Consider the following 23247-nt stretch of genomic DNA (forward strand, 5'->3'; position numbering starts at 1 on the left):
GAAGCCAGACACAAAGTAGGCGACAGTATGTTGGTACTGCAGAACCCCACAAAGTCAAAACTAGAGTCAAGATATGACCACCATCCATGGAAGGTGACAATGAGTCAAGGGTCGATGGTGATGGCGAGGACAGCAAACCATCACAAGAAATGCCTTCTGGTTCAAGAAAGTGCCAGAGGAAATGTAGACCTATGCAAACGGGCCACCACAAAGAGACAATGACCCCACGCAGCACATCCAGCGCAGATGGTCGAGGAAGAGGACACTCGAGATGGCAGCCCAGATGAGCTAGCAGACGAAGAAGAGGTGCCCGACCAGAGATAAGGTGAGCAGGATGGGGGAGGTGAATCGGAGACAATCCCGCCCGCAACTCCATAGATATAGCCCGAGTGCCCCAATGACCTAGCGAGGCTGCGAGACTATGAGTGGTAGAGGCCACAAAGACTGGTTGGGACTCTTTTGCTCATTGGAAGCAAAGGGAGTGCTTCGCCTGCATTGGACTTGAGTATGCAGGGAGAACCCCATGTTTGGCCACTGTTAGTGTTAAAGTTTTGTTATTTAAAATAAAGGAGGAATGTTGTATCTGCCTCACGCCACACACAACGCGATGACGTGAGGCATAATAAAAGGCCCGCCCGCCGGAAGCCAGCAGAGCGGAGCACAACAAATACGCAGCATGCCGTTCTTTCTTGAGCTCCCGATCCGCACCCGTGCTGACACGTAGGTGCGGCCTGCACGCAATCCATCCCCCGACGGCACCTCCGGTGCAGGGATGTAACAGGTACCAATGGCCCACAAAGTTCAGAAGCACATTACGGGGAAACCAGTGAGTACCCAGAAAGATCTGCATGATTCCAAGTGGTGTTACAACTTTGAACGTGCACGTACTTGGGCTCCTGTACTGGGGGGAGCTTAGCAGCCGGAGCTTAACCGGAATTAAAGCTTGGTGCAGGGGCAGAGCAGGAGTAGGAGCAGGAGGAGGAGGAGTAAGAGAAAAAGGGGGTGGAATTGGGGGAAGCAGAACACTGATTAGGGGGAGAGACCAACACTCTGGGTGATTAGCAGTACGCACATGCCTCATCCTCTACAACATTAGTCTTCAAACTGGGGTACGCGGCCTGATGTCCGGGGGGCACAGTACCACAGCCTGAAAATACCAATATATTGGTCGTAAAAAAGCTGGCAGGGGATGGAATGCAATATTATGCATATCCCACCCCAACATGACTCCCACCACACATGCTCAAAGTGACAGGGGCTAGTATTACGGTCAGTGGGCATGGCTGACACAGGAAAAAATGCACCTGGCAGCGCGAGAGAACGTGCTTCAGTGTGTTTGTTCCCATGTGTGGCAGAGGAACGGTGGCTTAGGCAAGGCGCCTGGACTGGCTATGGCATCAGGTAAGTGGGGGGGTGTAGAGCTTTGGGTTGGAACGTTGCTCACAGCTGGTCTCGCGGACTGATGTTAGGGTTGGAGCAGCCGCGTGACCAGTGAGAGTGACGGTTGGAAATCGCTGAGGAGTGCGATGTTGGGCTCTGGGGAGCTCCGCTGAAATAAAGAACTGAACCTATCTACGGTGTCAGTGATCTCTTCATTGGCGACGAGGATGATGACTGTGAAGTATACAGAGGGCACTTTTGAGAAGACTTGGCCAAGGTACAGAGAGGAGTTGCAGAACAAATAGACAAACGGAAATACGAGGAGAGGCTATAAGTAGACTGAAGTAAATAAAATATTGGGGCAATAAGGATACAGCCAGTGTGCAACTGCGTACATAGAGCCAGGAGGTATATATTGAAATATAATACACAATTATGGCTGCGGCTAGTATGTCACCGCCCCCTCCATTTCTGTCAGAACCCGGAACTCCGCCAATAAGATGGGACAGGTGGAAGAAATTGTTCGACACTTACCTGATTGCAATAGGGGGTGATAAGTTTGCAGCGGCGAGAAAAGAAGCTATCCTGCTCCATAACTTAGGAACAGAGGGCAGAAGTGTGTATGATGGATTGCCTAATCTCGTGCAGCAAGGCCAAGGTGAAATGGACCAATACTCAATGGCTGAGAAAAAATTGGAACTCCATTTTGAAGCCAAGAAGAACATAACGTTCGAAAGACATAGGTTCTTTCAGAGGGTACAAGATCCACAGGAATCAGTAGAGAACTTTATTGCGGCACTAAGATCGTTGAGCCACACATGTGAATTTGGTTTGCTCACAGACTCCCTTATAAGAGACCAATTGGTTAGATGCACCAATAATGTAAAAATACAGGAAAGACTATTGTCAAAGGATGCATCACTGGAATCAGCCATTGAAACAGCGAGGAGTATGGAACAAACTCATAAATATATGTCAACCATGAAGGGAGACAAGCGAGAGGGAGAAGTGGCTGCCGTAAAGAGTTTCCGTAAGATTTTTATAAACAAGGAAATAAGATGTTACAAGTGTGGAAGTAACCGCCACATTTCCACAAGTATGTTCTGTCCCGCCAAGAATATATCGTGTTTGAAGTGCAAGAAGAAGGGCCATTTTGCGAGAGTGTGTCGGGAATCAGGTGTGGTGCAGAACATTGAAGTGGGAAGAAAGGTGCAAGAAGAAATAGAGGAACAAGAATCGGAACTATGCAACCGGACAAAGCATGTGCTAGAGATTTCTGAGGTGTCAAGCCAAGGAGGTGCACCCACAGATGTATTCATGGTCAATGGAAAAGTGGTGACCATGAAGGTGGACAGTTGTTCACCGTGGACATTAATGTCAAGGGCAACTTTTCTAAGTTGCATGCAGGGAGACGTGAAATTGTTGAAAGAACATAACATTGAACCTTATGCATATGGAAACGTGAAGATTGATATGGTAGGAATGTTCCAGGCCTCCATAAAGTATAAGGGTAGAAGCTGTGAAGCAGAAGTGTATGTGACACAAGAAGGATCAACACTCCTAGGTTGGAGTGAACAATGGAAATTAGGGATCAGAATCCAAGCGAATGCAGAGAGACCGATTGATGTGGCTGAAGTAAAGGACAAGTGGGAGAAGGAGTATCCCATGGTATTTAAGGATGAGTTGGGTATGTTGAAAGGGTTTGAGCACCAAATTCGGTTGAAGGCGGGCGCAAGCCCAAGGGTGCATAAGGTGAGGCCAGTACCCCATGAATTGAGTGAGAAGCTGAAGGTGGAGGTAGAGTCATTGCTTCAAAGAGGAATAATAGAGAGAAGTGAAAGCTCGGAATGGTTGTCGCCGGTGGTGGTAGCTGCAAAGGCGTGTGGAGACATCAGACTTTGTGTAGACTTGAGAGATCTTAACAGGAGCATCCTGGTGGATAGGCATCCCTTACCTATAATTGGTGATAAATTATCTGTGTTGAACAATGCCAAAGTATTTTCAGTAATTGACCTTTCTCAAGCGTATCATCAAATTCCATTGACGGAAGAGTGTCAACATTTAACAGCATTTATAACGATATTTGGAACATATAAGTACTGTAGGATGCCATTTGGACTTGCTTCGGTGGCGGCGGTATTTCAAAGGGTGATGGAGACAGTACTGGATGGAGTGAAAAACATTATTGTGTTCCAAGATGATGTTTTGATATATGCTAGTTCCACTAAGGAACATGATGAAGTGTTGAAACAGGTGTTGAACAGATTGGGTGAGGCAGGGCTGACGGTGAAAAGGAGTAAATGTAAGATTTCAGTGAGAAGTGTGGAGTATCTAGGACATGAAATTGATGAACAGGGAGTGACACCGAAGAAGAATCTAGTGGAAGCATTGAGGGATGCACCGGTGCCAAGGGATAAAGAACAGGTCAAATCATTTTTAGGGTTGGCCGAGTATTATCACAGATTTGTGAAGGATTTTGCCAAGGTATCAACTCCTCTTAGAGTGTTACTTAAGAAGGGTGTGAGATTTGAATGGTCAAAAGAATGTGAGGAAGCTTTTGAGTGTATTAAGAATGCAGTGAGTGAAGCACCATCTATAGGAAGATTTGACCCCAAGGATAAAAGTGTGTTGGTGGTTGATGCGAGTATGTTGGGGTTGGGGGCAATGTTGGTGCAGTATGACAAAGATAATACAGAAAGAGTTATTGCATTTGCGTCTAGGACGCTAAGAGGGGCGGAGTGTAAATATTCCGTCATTGAAAGGGAAACCTTGGCTATGTTCTGGGCGGTAAATCATTTTAAGTATTTCTTGTGGGGAAGAAGATTCGTGGTCAGGTCGGACCACAAACCCATGGTGCAGCTCTTTGAAAGTGGAAGGTGGGCGTTGGGTTCCCCGAGAATAAGCAGGTGGGGTTTAGGACTTCAGAATTTTAACTTTGATGTGAGTTACTTGCCGGGAAAGCGAAATGTGGTGGCGGACTGCCTGTCCAGGCTACCAAGGGAAAGTGACAGGGCAGAAGAGAAAGAGGTAGAAGAGGAGTCAGTGGTGGCGGAAATACAATGTGCAGTCAGTAGAGAAGAGTGGACACGAGAAGAAGAGTCAGATGAAGACCTAAAACGTATAAAAGAATGGACGGTGAAAGGGTGGCCGGATAAAAAAGTGCTGGAGAATAAATTCAATACATGGTGGGAGATAAGAGAGGAATTGAATTTGTGTGAAGGCAGATTGAGGAGGGGTAGGTGTTTGGTTCCCCCTCAAACCATTAGATTGGTATTGTGAAATTGGCACATCAAGGTCATCCAGGGGAAGCTGCCATGAAAAGGAAGTTGAGGCAAAACTATTGGTGGCCGGGAATTGACAAAAGTGCTGAAAGTTATGTTAAGGATTGTTGGAGTTGTCAAACTAGCGGCAAGTGCAGAGTGGTGAGAGAGGCCCCATTAATACCTAATGTGATACCAGATCAACCTTGGAACAAATTGGCAGTAGACATTATGGGCCCAGTGACTGGCTTGGAAGAAGGATATAAATTTATATTGGTAGTAGTAGACTTCCATTCTAAATGGTTCGAATGGGAAGTAGTGAAGGAAGTGACGACTAAGGAGTTAATTGGTTTCTTGGAAAAAGTATTTCTTAAGGAAGGAGTGCCAGAAGAAATAGTGTCTGATAATGGGGTACAGTTTGTGTCTGTGGCAATGAGGAGCTTTCTGGCGAGTTACAGCATAAAACACACAAGGACTGCACTGTATAATCCCAAGGCTAATGGTCTAGTGGAGAGAATCAACAGGTACATAAAAGGGGGCCTACAATTGGCAATGAAGTCTAAACAACCATGGAGGGAGGTGTTGAAGATGTTAACATGGAGTTACGTCACTACGCCACACTCGGTAACTGGTGTATCTCCATTTGTGTCAATGAAAGGTAGGGAACCTGGTACGAGACTGTGTCCAGGATGGCTGGGAATGGCCAAGGTGGTCAGTGTGGATCGTGATCAAATGAAGAGATCACTGACACCGTAGATAGGTTCAGTTCTTTATTTCAGCGGAGCTCCCCAGAGCCCAACATCGCACTCCTCAGCGATTTCCAACCGTCACTCTCACTGGTCACGCGGCTGCTCCAACCCTAACATCAGTCCGCGAGACCAGCTGTGAGCAACGTTCCAACCCAAAGCTCTACAGGGGGCTTGCTCTTGTGCAGGAGTGGAGTGCAGGTAGCCCTGAGACAGTGCTGGGAACGGGTTGGTGAGCCCAGGGCCTGTGATGGAAGAGGGGTGGAGGAGTCCAGGGACTGCTGGAAGATGGGTGGAGAGGCTAGGGACTGTGCTAGGAGTGGGGGAGCCCAGGGACTGTGTTGAGACAGTGGTGAGGGAGCCCAGGGTCTGTGTTGGGAGAGGGGGGTGCCCAGGGACTGTTCTGGGAGATGGATGGGAGGAGCCTAGAGACTGTGCTTTGAGAATAGTGGGGGAGACCAGGGACTGCTGGGACAGGGGTGGGGAGCCCAGGGACTGTGCTAGGAGTGGAGCGGGGATCCCAGGGGCTGTGCTTGGCGACGGTTGGGCGAGCCCATGTTCTATCTTGAGAGGGGGAACCCCGGGGCTGTGCAAGGGGTGCATGGTGGAGCCCAGGAACTGTGCTGGAAGAGAGGTGAGGGGAGTCTAGGGACTGCAGGAAGATGGCTGGGGAGGCTAGGGACTGTGCTAGGAGTGGGGGAGCCCAGGGACTGTGTTGAGACAGTGGTGAGGGAGCCCAGGGTCTGTGTTGGGAGAGGGGGGTGCCCAGGGACTGTTCTGGGAGATGGATGGGAGGAGCCTAGAGACTGTGCTTTGAGAATAGTGGGGGAGACCAGGGACTGCTGGGACAGGGGTGGGGAGCCCAGGGACTGTGCTAGGAGTGGAGCGGGGATCCCAGGGGCTGTGCTTGGCGACGGTTGGGCGAGCCCATGTTCTATCTTGAGAGGGGGAACCCCGGGGCTGTGCAAGGGGTGCATGGTGGAGCCCAGGAACTGTGCTGGAAGAGAGGTGGGGGGAGTCTAGGGACTGCGGGAAGATGGCTGGGGAGGCTAGGGACTGTGCTAGGAGTGGGGGAGCCTAGGGACTGTGTTGGGACAGGGGGGAGGGAGCCCAGGGTCTGAGTTGGGAGAGGGGAGGTGCCCAGGGACTGTGCTGGAAGATGGGTGGGAGGAGCCATGGGACTGTGCTTTGAGAATGGTGGGGGAGACCAGGGACTGCCAGGGCAGGGGCGGGGAGCCCAGGGACTGTGCTAGCAGTGGAGCAGGGATCCCCGGGGCTGTGCTGGGCGAGGGGTGGGCGGCCCCATGGTCTATCTTGAGAGGGGGAGCCCCGGGGCTGTGCAATGGGTGCATGGTGGAGCCCAGGAACTGTGCTGGAAGAGAGGTGGGGGAGGAGGGGGCTCAGTGTCTGTTTTGGGAGTGGGGATGGAGTGCCCAGGGACTGCGCTGGGGGGTGTGTGGGAGGAGCCTAGGGACTCTGCTGGAGGGTTTGAAGTTCTTTCGTGGGGGAGCCCATGGACTGGGTTAGGAGAGGGATGGGGGAGACCTAGGTCTGAGCGGGGTGGGTGGGGGACCAGGATTACGCAACAGCATGCACTATTTCATGGTGATTGGGATTTACTAGCCATTTGCACTTTGGGTGGGGCCAGCCTACTCAAAATGTGATTGGGGGTGGGGGGTAGCAGAATGAAAAAGTTTGAAGACCACTGCAAGCTGAAGAGCCGTCCCATCCCCTTACTCTTGCTGCAGCTTTTCCAGGGCGGCATTCGCACAGCCGCAGCCTCATGATTGTGGCTGTGCTGCACTTCTGTGCTGCACTTCTGTGCTGCGGGGACCTTCCAGGACAGAGTGAGAGTGTGGCATGCCACGTCTCAGCCTAACTTCCCTGTTTCCTGGTACCTTGTCTTGGAGGTCTTCCTGCCCGTGCCCATAGGAACATCTCCCTTCCGTCCAACAAAGGCAAACAAACATGTAGCCAGAACCCGGTGTTTTGGCACAACTTGCTTCTCCAGCATTGAGGGGGCATTGGCTGGCACCCATGTGGCCTCACAGGCAAATGAGCAGATCTTTAGAATCAGGAACTGAATGGCAGCATGCACGTGCAGATGGCATGGGATTCCACTCTGTGCATGCCTCGCTGCTGTGCACCCTTCCCAGGATGCACCTCTGATGACAAGGCCCTGAGAAGCAGTCAGAATGTTGCCACTTTACATGGAGTCACACATGCCAACTAAGATGTGGCTGCTACGTATGTCGCATAAATGCCCATGTTCCCTCCCCAAACCCTCCCCTCTCCCTTTCTCCAATTGTGCATCTCCTGTTCCCACGTGTACATGCACAGTCCCCTCTTGCATTTCCACCCTCCTTACTGGTACATCCCACCTCTGTCCCAATGAAATTTCGTCCTCCCTACTTACACTTTACTCTTCCTCGCGTGCATTTGCCCCCCCTCCCCCCTCGGCTTGCACCACCACCGCACATGGTGTCCTACAGTTACAGAGGGAAAACGCACATGTCCAGGGACAAAGGGTGAATTACCAAGGAAATAACAGTCGCTGCACTACAAGCGCGGGACCAGGATTCAAACCCATGTTGCTCTGTGTAAATGTGTTGCCCCTTGTTATGTATGCGCCACGTCACCGTGCACGGCGGTATGTGGCACGAGAATAATGAGCCGGGGGCAGGAACCTCCAGCAAGTCCCGAGCCAAGCACTAAAGCGGCCTGATGTCTTAGTTCCTCCCGGGCTCTGGGGACTTCTATTAGCCGCAGAGCTCCCATTCCTCACAAGGAGCTCCCGCCAACGTACCACTGGCGACGTGTGTGCAATGCGAACCGCGCTCAGACTATAACTTTCCCCTAATGCCAGCAGACTAATAGGGACAGGGCCTCACACAAAAGTCGGTACACATACCCAGCATCCATTGCAAGAAGCAGCTGCTCTACAGGTGAGAGGGACCACCCTAACTTGCACTAGAAGGGGAGGATTGCCCAAAGAGGGTTATGACAGAGGGTACATCCACGCCCAGGCCAGGTACTCCATTGATTATGGTGACATTGCTCATCTCCCCCTTGACAGCACGTGGACAGGCGCTGGACGCCTTTGACCCTTATGCGGACCCCTCATCGGTACGGCCTAGGTGGACAATCTGGATACAAACGTTTGAGATGGCAATGGACTGCAAAGACATTACAACACCAAGGAAAATGAGGTCTCACCTGCTATTAAATGCAGGGGATGATGTATTGCATATCTTCAACTCACTTGCCATATGAGATGGTACGGATGCATACCAGTCAGCGAAGGACACCCTCACAGCACATTTCATGCCACAGCTAAAACCTGACTTCGAGACTTTCAACTTCTGTGCTATGATCCAGACCGATGATGAAGCACTCGATGCGTACCACACCAGGCTCCGACGGTTGGCCCTATCCTGCGATTTTAATGATGTCAAGAAAGAAATCAGATGCCAAATAATAAATGGCATGCAAACTGAGAAGCTGCAACAGATAGTCCTGTGTGAGAAAGGCATATCCCTAGTAAGGTTACTTGAATAAGAGCGCCAGAGGGAACTGTCACATGCCAGGGCAGCCCACATGGGCACTACTCTGCAGGAGCTACAACTCACCCTGGTGGCAATGGTGGCACAGATCATAAATCGTCCGATAACCAGAGAGGAGAAATGCAAATCTCACACAGCCGCAGGGTGGCAGACAAGGACGCCTGGGCCAAACGAATGCGGATGGTTTGGGGGTTCACGCCATGGGAAGAGAAACTGCCCAGCCAAGGGAACCACATGCAGGGCATGCAGTGTCAGTCTAGAAATACGGATACCTCTACTTTCAGACCGCAAACGCATTTTGGTGGCCGTGGACCAACCGTCTCATGCACGATACGACGGAATATAGGTTTTCGAGTTTGCCAATGAACGGCCATTTTGATGTAGCAAGAATCGCCATTTTGTTTTCTAACCATTGCTCATTGCTTTCTGTTCCTATTGCTTCGCAGTATATTTTCCGCTTACACTGCTCGACTGTGGAACATTGTTGTCTGTATGTGAAAAGAACAAGGCCGCAGGGCCGTGAGGATAACAAGAGTTTGCTGAAACACAAACGTAGGCAGCGCCAGGAAGAATGCCCGGCTCCCTCCCGAATGTAGCCTTGAAGCAGAGCTGCAGGGCATTTAATCATTTCACAGCTGCCAGCCAGTCTTGTTATATGGTAGAATATGTTAGAATAATACCGCTAAAGGCTTGAATTATGCTGTTCTAACGGCCCCCCTTTGCTGAACCCGCTAGAGCATGTTGGCTCCCAGGACGCGAATAGCACCTGATAGATAGCAAGGTCCGGAATGCAACTCCCCCCCGTATGTAGTTCGCTTCCAAGAACAGAAGCGCCATGTTCTATTCAATAATCAAAAGATGCCTACGCACTCACAAATTGCAAATTGTTACTAGAATAGATGTTTGAAGGTGTCATAGTGGTCGGAGATGTCCATCATCACATCAAGTTCAAAGAAACCCAATAAAGGGGGGGTGTTAAACATGTCGTAGCTGATTGTTTGATATGCATTTTGTATATGTGTAACTGATGTACGTAATTCACTCTCTTGCGTCCCTCGAGGTCTAGAGATACACGTCGCGGGGCGTGAGACCGAGTTGGCCAACTGAGACTTTTGCTTTGCAATTAAACCCTAGCTTTGGGAATGCAACCTCGTGTCTGGCCTCTCTATCGTGTGTGGTAACCCGCCTTGTTTCCATAGACCTCAGGGTCCCCTAGGGGCCCCTTTCAGCAGCCGCCGAGTTCATTATCCACAGGTCTGCCGGTCATCGGGTCCACCCCCACGAAACCGGACCCAATCTCCAAGAACATACACCAAGAAGAAGAAACAAGCGGATACTCGCCGTGTTGTGACGGGGGACAACTCCTCCACCGATGAGTCTGGAGAGGAGCATGACGGACTTGCGGCAGCAGTTGAAATGGGACGCACAAAGAGGAAAGGAAAGATTCACCTCATTCCAGCCCTGGAACAGGTGAACAAAACACTGAAGAAGAGGAGGCCCAGATATCTCATAAATGTGCAAGGAGAAGAAACAGTGATGACGGTTGACACAGGAGCCTCCATAAACATCATGCCAGTGGCGATGTTCAAGAAGATGCGACCTCAGCTAGAACTCAAGAACATGGGCACCTTCTTATAGGTGTATGGTTGCAAGACAGCACTACTGGTAGTGGGACTGTTCCAGACGACACTCAGCAGAGGAGACAAGGAAATCAGATTGAAAGTATACGTTGTTGACGCAGGCATAGAATGCCTACTCAGCTGGGAGTCTGCAGAAGAGCTGGGGCTGATCAAATTTATCTGCTTATGGAAGCATCCCGGCCTACTGCAGGGCATAGGATGCCTGAAAGAAAAGCTAATCAAGCTACAAATTGGGCCTCATTACGAGGTTAGAGGTAAGGTAAAAACGATGCCGGTAAAAGATTACCGGCATCGCTTTACTCTCTGGGCTATTCTGACCTGACAACCCGCTATTAGCGGCACCATAAATAACGGTGCCTCTAATAGTGGCATGGGCGCGGGCACGTGACCCTTAATGCCGGCAATACCGGCATGGCGTAAACAGGAGGACATCACAAGTCAGGCGGACATGCAAATACTGGCATGAAGAAGGCGCTAAAAGTGGATACCGGCATGGCGGCATTACCGGCATCGTGAACCACCCGTAAACTGCCATGTGCAGTGTTCTCAACTGCCACAGGTGCACACAATCAGCACAGGTGGAGTCAATGTAGACTGGGCCAGCACAAAAGGAGCACATCACACCCCTTCCCACACCCCTTCCCACACCAACATGATTCCAATACTAGTAGCTATACTGGGGCTGGAGGACATGCTAGCATTGCTACAACAGCAACAACAACAACAACAGACAGCACAGAGGAGACGCAGGAGAAGAAGGAGGGTGAGACAGGCACAGCATGCCCCACCAATGCAGGCAGTTGTACCACGCAGGCAGCCCCCAATCCCTCGCATCAGAGCCAGTCCATTCAGCCTAACCCGTGAGCAGATCTACACCCTGCATCGTCTGGACCGGGATACCATCACCACCATTGTGGACATGATACACAACGACATCGCCAGCCTCATAGACATCCGTACCGCCATCCCCCCTCTACTGAAGGTGGTGTCTGTACTCCACTTCCAGTGCTCAATGCCCTCCTCAAGCACACAAGCGACCACATATCCCTACCACGGACCGCCCAGGAGATCTCCAACACCAAAATTGGCTTCCATTCACTGGCAGGCATCCCAAATTGCATCAGTGCCCTCGACTGCACCCATGTGGAATTGGTGGTCCCACATGCCATGGAGGTAGTGTACCGCAACTCTAAACTATACCACTCCATCAACGTGCAGATGGTATGGCAAATGGTATGTGACTCAAACAAGATCATTTCACATTGTTGTGCCCGATATCCCGGATCAACCCATGATTCAATGGTCCTGCGGAACTCCACGATACCACACTACATGGAGCGACATGCCGGACAACATTCCTGGCTACTTGGTGAGTTGCAGGGCTAGCACATGGCAGTGTGATGGGGGGAGATGCATAATTCACCTGGGTGAGATTGTGGGGGGATGCATACTTCACCTGGGTGAGATTGGGGGGGGATGCATATTTCACCTGGGTGAGATTGGGGGGGGGGATGCATACTTCACCTGGGTGAGATTGGGGGGCGAGAGATGCATACTTCATCTGGGTGGTATTTGTCTAGAAACTGAACAATGCCCATACTGTAATACACTATGACCCAAGCCAGCCCAGACTATACGTGACACCTGAAACTAATATGCAAGATGTAAGCTGCACAACAATAACAACAAGCCAGTGCAGCACCCATACCATATCCATCCACATGTACACTGCACATAATCAGAACGTACCCTCTGCAACGCAATGCAGCGATATGCTGACAGTATGCCCAATGTAAATGACCGCTGAATAGCATCACAACGGACATGCGTCCATGAGTGTGTACAAAGGAATCACATGAAGCCAATACACAGAATGTCACTGGCACACCACCACAAAAGTGCAGAATGCCAGCATGAGGACATCAAGCGTGAAATGGCAGATCATCAAGAGTCTGTTACCAACGGTGACAGGATCAAAGCATACGATTGACTACACATCACCTAGATCATGTCAACAACTGCCGTAGGCAACCACAGTGCATGAACACTAGAAAGGAATAGGACACTCCTGCATCAACTAGACGATGCGACGCACACCTGTGGATAATGTGAATTCACACATTGCAGTTACTTTGAATATCTCCATTCTTGCAGGGATCTGTGGATGTGAGCAAGAAATCAATGCAGGCTTGTGTGTGATAAGTACAGTTTACATTCGATGAGATCACTTACACATAACCATTTTTGCACCCATGCAGGTGATTCTGGCTATCCCTTGAAGAGGTGGCTCCTTACCCCTGTCCGGAACCCGCAAAACAGGCACGAAGAGGACTATAATCGTGCACATACCCGTACCTGAGTGGTGATTGAGCAGACCTTTGGCCTATTGAAGGCACGGTTTCGATGCCTCAGCAGGTCGGGTGGGGCACTCCTATAGGGGCATGAGAAGGTGGCCAAGATCATCATGGCATGTGTCATGCTGCACAACATGTGTATCAGATGGAACATGCCTCTGCCCCCTGACATTGAACTGCAACCGCCTGTTGAGGCTGAGGAGGAGGAAGAAGAAGATTGGGTTGCACGTCAGGCAGGTGGCGATGCACAGGATGGACGTGCTGTGCGCCAGAATCTGATAGCCCAATATTTCTAAAACACATGGATGTGGAGGGTGCAATGGAAGTGGGACCCAGGGAACTGGGTGTTGGGGCGACATGGACACTGTGCACTCTTCACCAATAAAGCACGCATTCACAATAACCAATGTCCAGTCATGTGATTGTTTTTGAAACAATGGGTGAATTAACCATAAAGAGAATAGGAAGTGCATGAACCCTCCACCCCAAACATCCTCTCCCCCCTCCCGCCACAACTCCCCCAAACACCCTCTCCCCCCTCCCACCACAACTCCCCCAAACACCCTCTCCCCCTCTCACCACAACTCCCCCAAACACCCTCTCCCCCTCCCGCCACAACTCCCCCAAACACCCTGTCCCTCCTCCCGCCACAACTCCCCTGCACATGGCATGCACTTCAGTGCAGCATTAGTCTGCAAGAGTCACCAATAACAGGCTGCCCTACTCCCCATGTCCTCTACCAGCATTGGGTGGTTGCATGTCTGGCTGGCGCAAGGTCTGCGCGGACCAGCACAGGGGGCTGGTCTGCCTGGAGCTGGCAGAGGAGGAGGTGCCTGGTTGCTCCTGTTCCTGTGCGGGACGCTGCCTCTCCATTGCATCCGCGATGCGGCTGAGGACCTGCCTCACAGCTGCCAACTCATCGCAAATGCGTGTTGTACTGGCTTCTCTTGCGAGTTTTATGCCCGTAGCGTATTCACGCCACTCCTCCCTCACCAGGGCACCCTCGCTCACATGCTGGACAACCAGCGCAGTGAGCTCCTCCTGGCGCTGTTGGATGAGGCTGATTCCCTGGTCTCTGTCCCTGCCTTTGGTTGATGTTGGCGCAGCTTCCGGCATGGGTCCGCCATCAGGTGAGCTCTCCCTGGGGCTCCATCTCCCTGCCAATGACTCTCCACCAGACAGCTCATGGCTGCTGGCATTGGATGTGGGGCGTGGGCTGAGGTGGGATGACGGCTGCGGGCTGGGTGTGCCCTGTCCTACGGGTGTTTGGCATGGTCCCCCTACATCCGACAGGGGAGCCGTGGCAGCTGCTTCTCTAAGAGAACTGTTGGCAGTGGACAGTGAGCCTTCTGCCACTGGCTCCGGTGTGGTGGGAGCGACAGGTGTGGCTGCTATTGCATTGTCAGTAGCCCTTTTACGCCTTGTTGACGTGTCATCCTGAGTGGCTTTCACGTTCTGCTGCAGTCCTGGTTTGCCAGTGCCCCTTGATGTACTAGTCCTGTTGCCTCCTTCCATGCCCCTGTCTTTCTTCATTGGGGTTGTGGCCTGTGCCGCAGAGTCCTGGTCCTCACTGTCAGATTGTGAGCCTGTGGGGGACAAGAGAGGGACAGCATTGGTGATGGTTCTACGTGCATCATGCATATGTTGGTATTGCTGCAGTTCTATGCATTTGGACTTTGAGTTGTGACATACAGGTTGCTTGCCATATAGGTGGGTCATACAGGCATACGTCTGGCTGACACATATATGAGGGGCTGCATGCATGGGGATGTGATGTGGATATGGACAGCCTATGGGCAGGGTTGTGTACATGTGTGTGATGCCACATGCATTGGCTCATTTCAGTGTCACATTTGGGGAACATCGTCATGCTTTGCATTACAGTGTTCTGTGTGGACACTCACCTCCATCAGCCGATGACGGCACACCACGCTCCATTTCCCCCACTCCCTCAATTGTGTCTATGCCTATTGTGCTGGCACATGTCTCCTCCCAGTGTGTCATCTTGATCGGGGAGCCTCCTCCGCCACCTGTTCCCATGCCCTGGCTCCGATTGGCTGCGAGTATGCCCCAGACACGGGGACGCAGGTCATCCCAGCGCTTGCGCACGTCCATTACAGTGCGGGGGGGATGGTACCCACTGCACTGACTTTGCGTGCCACCTCCTCCCAGATCTCCTTCTTTCTTATCTGGGCAGCACGCCGCATGTCTTGCACGAACACGACCTCCGCATTTGCAGCTAGTGTGTCTGCGAGCATATTTAGCTCCTCCACTGAGAAATGGACCTTGCGCTGGCATGCAGCGCCTTTCTTCAGGGCCTTGGGCATTCTGATATGGTGTTGGGTGAAGTTTGTTTGTTTTGTTTGTTTGTTTATTTATTTATATCGTGCACCAGACCCAGGAGTATTCGGGCGCGAAGGCAGAAAGAGGGTTGTTCAGCTTAGCTTACATGTTACACATAAACAGGGAGTACAGCTACGGTTACAATGCTGTAGACATGTAGTGTCAAAAAATCATAGAAATATGTACAGTAAACTTACAAAAATGCAGAAGTTACAGATGAATAGAGCAGAGCAAATATACAAAATATACATGAGATCCAAATGATAGTAGGGTGAAGTTAAGGGTGTCCGGTCAAAGATTCAAATCCAAAAGGATCGAATGCCATAGGATCGAGTCAATTTGGCCTAAAACAAAAGGGTCGAATTTTTTGGGGGTTTTTTATATTTATTTTTTTGGGTTTCCGTTTTGGAAAAAAAAGTGGTTTTTACCACAAAAAAGGGGGTTTAGGGGTGACCTCCGCAAAAAAAAAAAAATCGACCCTTTTGTTTTAGGTCCTTTTGATTCGACCCTTTTGTCATTCGATCCTTTGCATTCGAATCTTTGACCTATAACCGAAGTTAATCATCATGATCTTTTAGCCATAGGATCAGATTGGATCTGAATTGCTGTTAAGGGAGACCTTCCCTTAGAGCATTTGGAAGGGAGTTCCACAATTGTGCCGCTTTAACAGCGAAGCTACTCCCGGCAGATTTAGTACGTTTAAATCTGGGTACTAACAAAAGGTTAGAGTTAGCTTTTCGTAAGGGGCGAGAGGCTGTTTGTCTGGTGAATCTGTCTATGAGATATTGCGGGGGTGCGTGGTTTAGGCATTTGTGTGCAAGAGAGGCTGTTTTGAGGAGGATTTTGTTTTTAGAGGAAAGCCAGTTGGTGGATCTCCTAAGGTCTGATATGTGGGCTTTTCTAGGGAAGTTTAGGGCGGCTCTCAGGGCATTATTTTCCAGAGTCTGAATTTTAGCGGTGATGTATTTAGTGCTGCCTATGTAGAGGGCGTTGCAGTAGTCGAGTTTCGACAGGATTAATGCTCTTGCTAGAATGATGCAGTTGTTAGGTGAGAGGAAGGGCTTGGCTGCTCTAATTAGCTTGCAGGTATAGGAAGTGGCTGAGGCCATGGAATTCACTTGTTTACCAAAGGTAAGCATAGAGTCTATATAAAAACCGAGGGTTTTAACTACTTTGGCTATAGTAATGATGTTATTGTCAATTATGAAGGAGTCGTAGTTGGGACCCAGTTTTTTGATGTTGGAAGAAGTGCCTAGAATGAGGAAATCAGTTTTGTCATCATTCAGGCATAGACCGTGGGCGGCCATCCATGCCTGGATGATGAGGTAGACTCTATTCACAAAGGCCAAAACCTTGTCACAATCTCCCGTCAGGGGGATGAGGATCTGTGTATCGTCTGTATAGTTAGTGTAGGTGATACCAAGACCGTCTAGATCATCGAAAAGGAGCTTTGTGAAAATATTATAGAGGGTGGGAGATATGCAAGATCCTTGGGGTACGCCACAAGTAATGGGTGCGGGGTCAGCAGCTGCTAGGGGAGAGAAGACTCGCATTGTCCTGTTATCTAAGAAAGACTGGATCCATGCAACTGCTTCCTGGGAGAAGCAGGCTGCCGAGACCAGATGAATGCACAGTATTGCATGGTCTACCAGCTCGAATGCGGCAGAGAGGTCAAGGAGTAGTAAGAGTGAAGTTGTGCCTTTATCTCTTAGTGTGTCTATTTGTGCCTTGAGGTCTAGGAGTGCAGTCTCGGTGCCATGCTGTGGTCTGAAGCCGGACTGTCGGACTCCTAGGAGGTGGTTAAGTTCCAGGTGGTGCTGAATTTGTTGGTAGGCGATTTTATCTAGGATTTTCAATAGGAACGGCACAGTGGTTATAGGGCGGTAATTTGTTGGGATGGAGGGGTCCAAAGTTTGCTTTTAGAGGAGGGGAAGGACCCAGGAATGTTTCAGGTTGCTGGGTATGGTGCCTGATGCGAAAGAGGCGTTTATAAGTTTAGTAATGAAAGGTGAGAGTTTGCGGGCGGCGTCTTTTATGATTTGGGCTGGGCATGGGTCGTCCTGGCAATTAGAGGGTTTGAGGGTGAGGATGACTTTCTCGACTTCTTTGGGGGAGACTTTGTGAAAGTAGAATGGCGGGGTGTCCAGTGGTTTCAGGGTCGGTAATGGATTTGTGGTAGCCTTGGAGGAGGGGCCTATGTTACAGTGTTTGGGGCAGTTATGGACGCTTTTTTGTTAATGATCTTTGCCTGAAGCATGGTTATCTTTTTGGCAAGGGCATTTTGTATGCCTGTGCACCAGTTCTTGTCCTTGAGGCAGGAGTCGGGAGCTTGGGTGGGGGATTCTACTTCCTTCAGGATGGCGAATAATTCTTTTGTTTTGGATTTGGCTTGGGTGATACGGGTGTTGTAGGAGGTTTGTTTCGCTAGGATGATTTCTTTTTTGTAGAGGGTGGCTAATTTCTTCAGGTTGTTTTTGTTGGTGTCTGAGGGGTCTGATCTTCAAGTTTTTTTGCTTAAGCATTTCTTTTGTCTGATGTCTTTCAGTAAGGGTGTGAACCAGGTATTTAGGTGTTGGCGAGGTTTGCTCTTCCTAATTTTCAGTGGTGCGATAGTGTCCAGAGAGGCAAGCATCACTTCGTTGTATTTTTCTACCATAGAGGCTGGGTCAGACTGATCTGAAATGGAATTTAAGGTGGGGAGAATAAGGGGGATAAGAATTTCAGGGGTAATATTTTTTTTGTTTCTAGTAGGTGCAGTGGGGGCTAGGGTGCTCTTGTTCGTAGGTGTGGTGGCTTCTAAAGTAAAAGATACCATGTGGTGGTCGGACCAAAGCTGAGGCATTATAGAGGTGATAGTAGTAGGGCAGTTATGTTCGGCAATCCAATCGAGGGTCCTTCCTTTGATATGTGTGGGATCTGTAATCTTTTGAGAGAATCCTAATTCCTCCAGGGTGTTGTTAATTTGTAGGGCATTGGTGTCTCGTGGGTCATTAAATCCAAGAAGAGATTATGGCAGGAAAGAACAATTGAGGTTTTGGCGCACTTGACAGAGAGTAAAATGGTTGACGGGCAGCAAATAGGAGCAGTGTGTGAACACCCTGCCTACAGTGTGCACATAAATAGAATATGATGAGGGTTGTTTTGCTCCCAAGGATTGCGCACACAACCAAAAATGTAAGTGCTCAATTGGGCGTACTTTAATGCAATTCAAACAGCAGCCGACACGTGTTTCGAGCAAAAGCTCTTCTTCCAAGGCTGAGGAAGCTTGGCACTAGTTCTTTATATATGGTAGATAGATATCCAATAATTTTTCAATTGCGACTCCGCTATATAAACGCATGTGCGTATTCAAACGTAGCAGCGTTTCCACCCGACTGATGAGATAGAGAATTTTTGGTTGTGTGCGCAATCCTTGGGAGCAAAACAACCCTCTTTATTAAATCCAAGGTTGAAGTCGCCTAGGGTGAGGCTTTGAGTAGAGTTTTTTAAATTGTCAGATAATAGATTCGTGAGGTCTTCCTCAAAGGAGCCTATGGGGCCTGGTGGACGATATATCAGGTGGATGGTGATAGTTTGATTATTGGCAATAGTGAGTTTAGCTGTGAGGGATTCGCAGGAATTGGTTTTATGGGGTGAGGAGAGTCTAAGGGTAAGGTTGTTTTTGACAATTATAGCCAGGCCGCCACCTCTAGAAGTGGAACGATCCATGCATATAAGAGTGTAGTTGTCTGGGATGCTAGCATAATGGCTGATCCTGCTGCGGGTTGGAGCCAGGATTCTGTGATGGCCAAGAGATCCAAGTTCTCATTTTGGATTGTGTCCGCTATTTCGGTGGCATGGGCTACCATAGAGCGGGCGTTTAATAAGGTGCCTTTTATTCCAGGTGGGGCGGGTGGGGCAGAAGGCGTTTGGGCTTTGTGTTGGCATTTAGAGGAAGGGGAGTCTCTAAAGATTCGACTGTTGAGTTGTAGTCGGTGTTGGCCAGTGTTGACTATATGTAGTGGATTGTTGTTGGTAAGCAGGGTGTGCTTGTTGTGATTAGAGGCAGGTTGGGCGTTGGCTAAAGGGTCATAAATTCTTGGGAGTCTGGCGCGGAGTCTAAGGTTTCGCTGTTGGAGGCTGCATGGTTTAATAGCCATGTTGGCTTGCTCCGGGGGGACATCACCATGAAGTAGCTGATTCTGTGGTTGAACTAGGTTCATGTTGTGAAGGGTGGTCAAATGGAGGATGGCTCCGAGTAGAACTGTGTAGAGTAGTGGTAGATACATAGTAGTGGGCTAGTGTAGGTCGGGCAACCTAAGCGCACATTACTAAAACAGGCACACTAGATGCAGGTTTGCAGGGCGCAGGGAGCAGGCAAGAGTGCGTGGGCTAGTGGATAGATACAGGCACTTGCAAGCCAGTTACTAAAATAGGCAGAGGTGAGTGTGATAGCAAGTATGTATGCGATTGAGCAAAAGGGGTTCGCCTAGATTCAGAGTTCACGCAGCGGTTAAGGATGCTAGTGAAAGCAGGTACAGTTGAGCAAATGGTTCACCTATGTTTAGAGTTCACGCTAAGCTAGAGGAGGCGTATACAAGCAGGGTTCACCTAGATTCAGATTACACACTAGGGCTAAAAATGCATGTGCAAACAGGGTTCACCTAGATTCCAAATTCAAGATAGGGCTGAAATGCATGTGCAAACAGGGTTCACCTAGATTCAAAGTTCAAATTAGGGCTAAAATGCATGTGCAAACAAGGTTCACCTAGATTCAAAATTCAAATGAGGGCTAAAATGCATGTGCAAACAGGGTTCACCTAGATTCAAAATTCAAGATAGGGCTAAAATGCATGTGCAAACAGGGCCCACCTAGATTCAAAATTCAAATTAGGGCTAAAATGCATGTGCAAACAGGGTTCACCTAGATTCAAAGTTCAAATAAGGGCTAAAATGCATGTGCAAACAAGGTTCACCTAGATTCAAAATTCAAAGTAGGGCTAAAATGCATGTGCAAGCAGGGTTCACCTAGATTCAAAATTCAAGATTGGGCTAAAATGCATGTGCAAACATGATCCACCTAGATTCAAAATTCAAAATAGGGCTAAAATGTATGTGCAAACAAGGTTCACCTAGATTCAAAATTCAAGATAGGGCTAAAATGCATGTGCAAACAGGGTTCACCTAGATTCAAAATTCAAGATAGGGCTAAAATGCATGTGCAAATAGGGTTCACCTAGATTCAAAATTCAAAATAGGGCTAAAATGCATGTGCAAACAGGGTTCACCTAGATTCAAAATTCAAGATAGAGCTAAAATGCATGTGCAAACAGGGCCCACCTAGATTCAAAATTCAAATTAGGGCTAAAATGCATGTGCAAACAGGGTTCACCTAGATTCAAAGTTCAAATAAGGGCTAAAATGCATGTGCAAACAAGGTTCACCTAGATTCAAAATTCAAATTAGGGCTAAAATGCATGTGCAAACAGGGTTCACCTAGATTCAAAATTCAAGATAGGGCTAAAATGCATGTGCAAGCAGGGCCCACCTAGATTCAAAATACAAATTAGGTCTAAAATGCATTTGGAAACAGGGTTCACCTAGATTCAAAATTCAAGATAGGGCTAAAATGCATGTGCAAGCAGGGCCCACCTAGATTCAAAATACAAATTAGTGCTAAAATGCATGTGCAAGCAGGGTTCACCTAGATTCAAAATTCAAAATAGGGCTAAAATGAATGTGCAAACAGGGGTTCAGAATCAGAGTTAGCACTAGGTATGGAGGTGCATGTGAATACAGGTACAATAAAGTAGAGGGGTCACCTATGTTTAGGGTTCACACTAAGCTAGAAGCTAGAAGTGGCATGTGCAATCAGATATAGTTAAGCAAAGGGAGTCAACTGGGTTCTTAAAATCGCCGTCCAAGCAAAATGACATAGGCGCAGATTGAGATATATTAGGTCACATAGATTCACAAATGTAAATGGCTGAAAGGTGGTGATTGCCAAAGCGGAGGCGAAGGTCACTAGCTCCGAAGTTCCCAGTGAGGCCAGAAAGTGCATGTACAGGCATTGATTGTTTGATACTGTAGGTAGTTTGCAAATCTTATAGGTTAGACAATGATAGTCATATGGGATAGGGTTTCCTGCGGATGGCGGTTAGCACGCTTTAGGCAGTGCGGGCATTAACCTGGAGATAGGCTAAGTTGTGAGGGAGTGGCTCGGTAGAAGCATCTCACCTGCCGGCATAGGTGAATGGCCACAAGTAGGAGCAGTTGGCCAATCACGATGCAGGCAGCTAGGGTAGGAAGCTCTCATTCATTTGCAATTTTCCCAGGCGGCCATCTTTGAGTAGCCTTCACCTGTGGGAGTTAATGGCGGTGTGGATGTAAAAATGCAATTAAAGCAGTTAAATATCACTGCTGTGTTGGCGTTACCTCCACGCAACTTCGGACGAATTCTTGCTTCTGGCCCAATATTTTGATCTACTCGAGGTAGATGGGCTCTGAAATTGCTGCGGTCGTCAAGGCACGGAGTGGATTCATCCCTGTGCTGCTCCAGCAGTGGCGAGGGGTGCAGCCATCTAAGTTGGAGCCGCTGTAGTGCTGATGCAGGTCCTGGGTGCTGAGGATGGCAATGGATTGCGTTTTTAAAGATGGTCGCCGTACTCTTTCCTGTTCCTGTGTGATGACGCTACTTCCGGTTCCGCTTATTTACAGTCACCGCTATTAGCGGTGGCCGCTAATTGCGGTCACTGCTAATGCCAGATCCATGGATGGCGGTAGTGCTATCAGCGCTTTCCTTGATGCCGTTAAGGGCCATTTTTGGGTCTTTAGTGGCATGGCGGTAATGTCCTTACCGGCATGGCACAAAGCTCGTGCCCGCCAACTCATAATGGCCCGCTATTAGCGGACTCTTTACTACACAGACACGGTAATTGCTCCATGCCGGTAAGGACTGTTACTTACCTCCAACCTCGTAATGAGGCCCATTGACACAACAGTGCAACCCAGAGCAGTGCGACACAGGAGAACGCTGTTCCACATGCAAGACCTGTTTGCCAAAGAGCTGCATGAGTTTGACAAAGCAGACATTATAGAGACAGTATCAGGCCCCACACCACGGGTCTCCCCTATGGTTGTCACCAAGAAACAGAAGCAACCAGGGAAGGTGCGAATACGCATCAACAACCGCCTGCCAAACGCAGCCATAATCAGGGAATGGCACATTACCCCGAACCTAGACGAGACCATGACGGACATCGCTGAATCCCGATTCTTCTCCAAATTAGACCTCAATGCTGGGTACCACCAGTTGAAATTGCACCAAGACTCGTGGTACATTATGACATTCTCGACACACCTTGGCCTAAGACAATACAAAAAAAGCTGAGTTTCGGGATATCTTCTGTGGCAGAAGTATTCCAGCAGGCAGTCCAAGCGGTCATCCAGGTGATCCCAAGGGTACTCAATGTGAGCGATGACATCCTCGTACATGCCAACAGCAGAGAAGTACAATTACGCAGACTGGAACTGGTCCTCCAAAGGTTACAGAACGCTGGGCTCACAATTCATAAGGGAAAATGCGAGTTCCTGAAAGAGGAATTGACCTTTTTTGGCTGCATTTTCAAAAGCAAACGAGTGTCAGCTGACCTCCTCAAGGTAGCGGGCATTAAAGGAGCAATGCCACCCACTGAGGTGCACAGTTTCCTAGGCATGGCCACATATTGTGATAGGTTCATACCAAACCTGGCTGCCATATCAGAGCCTCTGAGGGAGCTGACCAGATCCAACACCAAATGGGACTGGAGCAATCGCTGCCAAGAGGCCTTCGAACAGATCAAGAAATCAGTGTCTGCAGATACAACTATGGCTTACTATGCCACCACCCTACAGACAGAAGACGCCAGCCCCATTGTGTTTGGAGTGATCCTGGTACAACCATCGCACATTGGAGAAATTAACCAATCGCATATGCATGCTTT

This window comes from Ambystoma mexicanum, chromosome 7p (assembly GCF_040938575.1).
Source record: "Ambystoma mexicanum isolate Mex_15411 chromosome 7p, UKY_AmexF1_1, whole genome shotgun sequence".
Taxonomy (NCBI): domain Eukaryota; kingdom Metazoa; phylum Chordata; class Amphibia; order Caudata; family Ambystomatidae; genus Ambystoma; species Ambystoma mexicanum.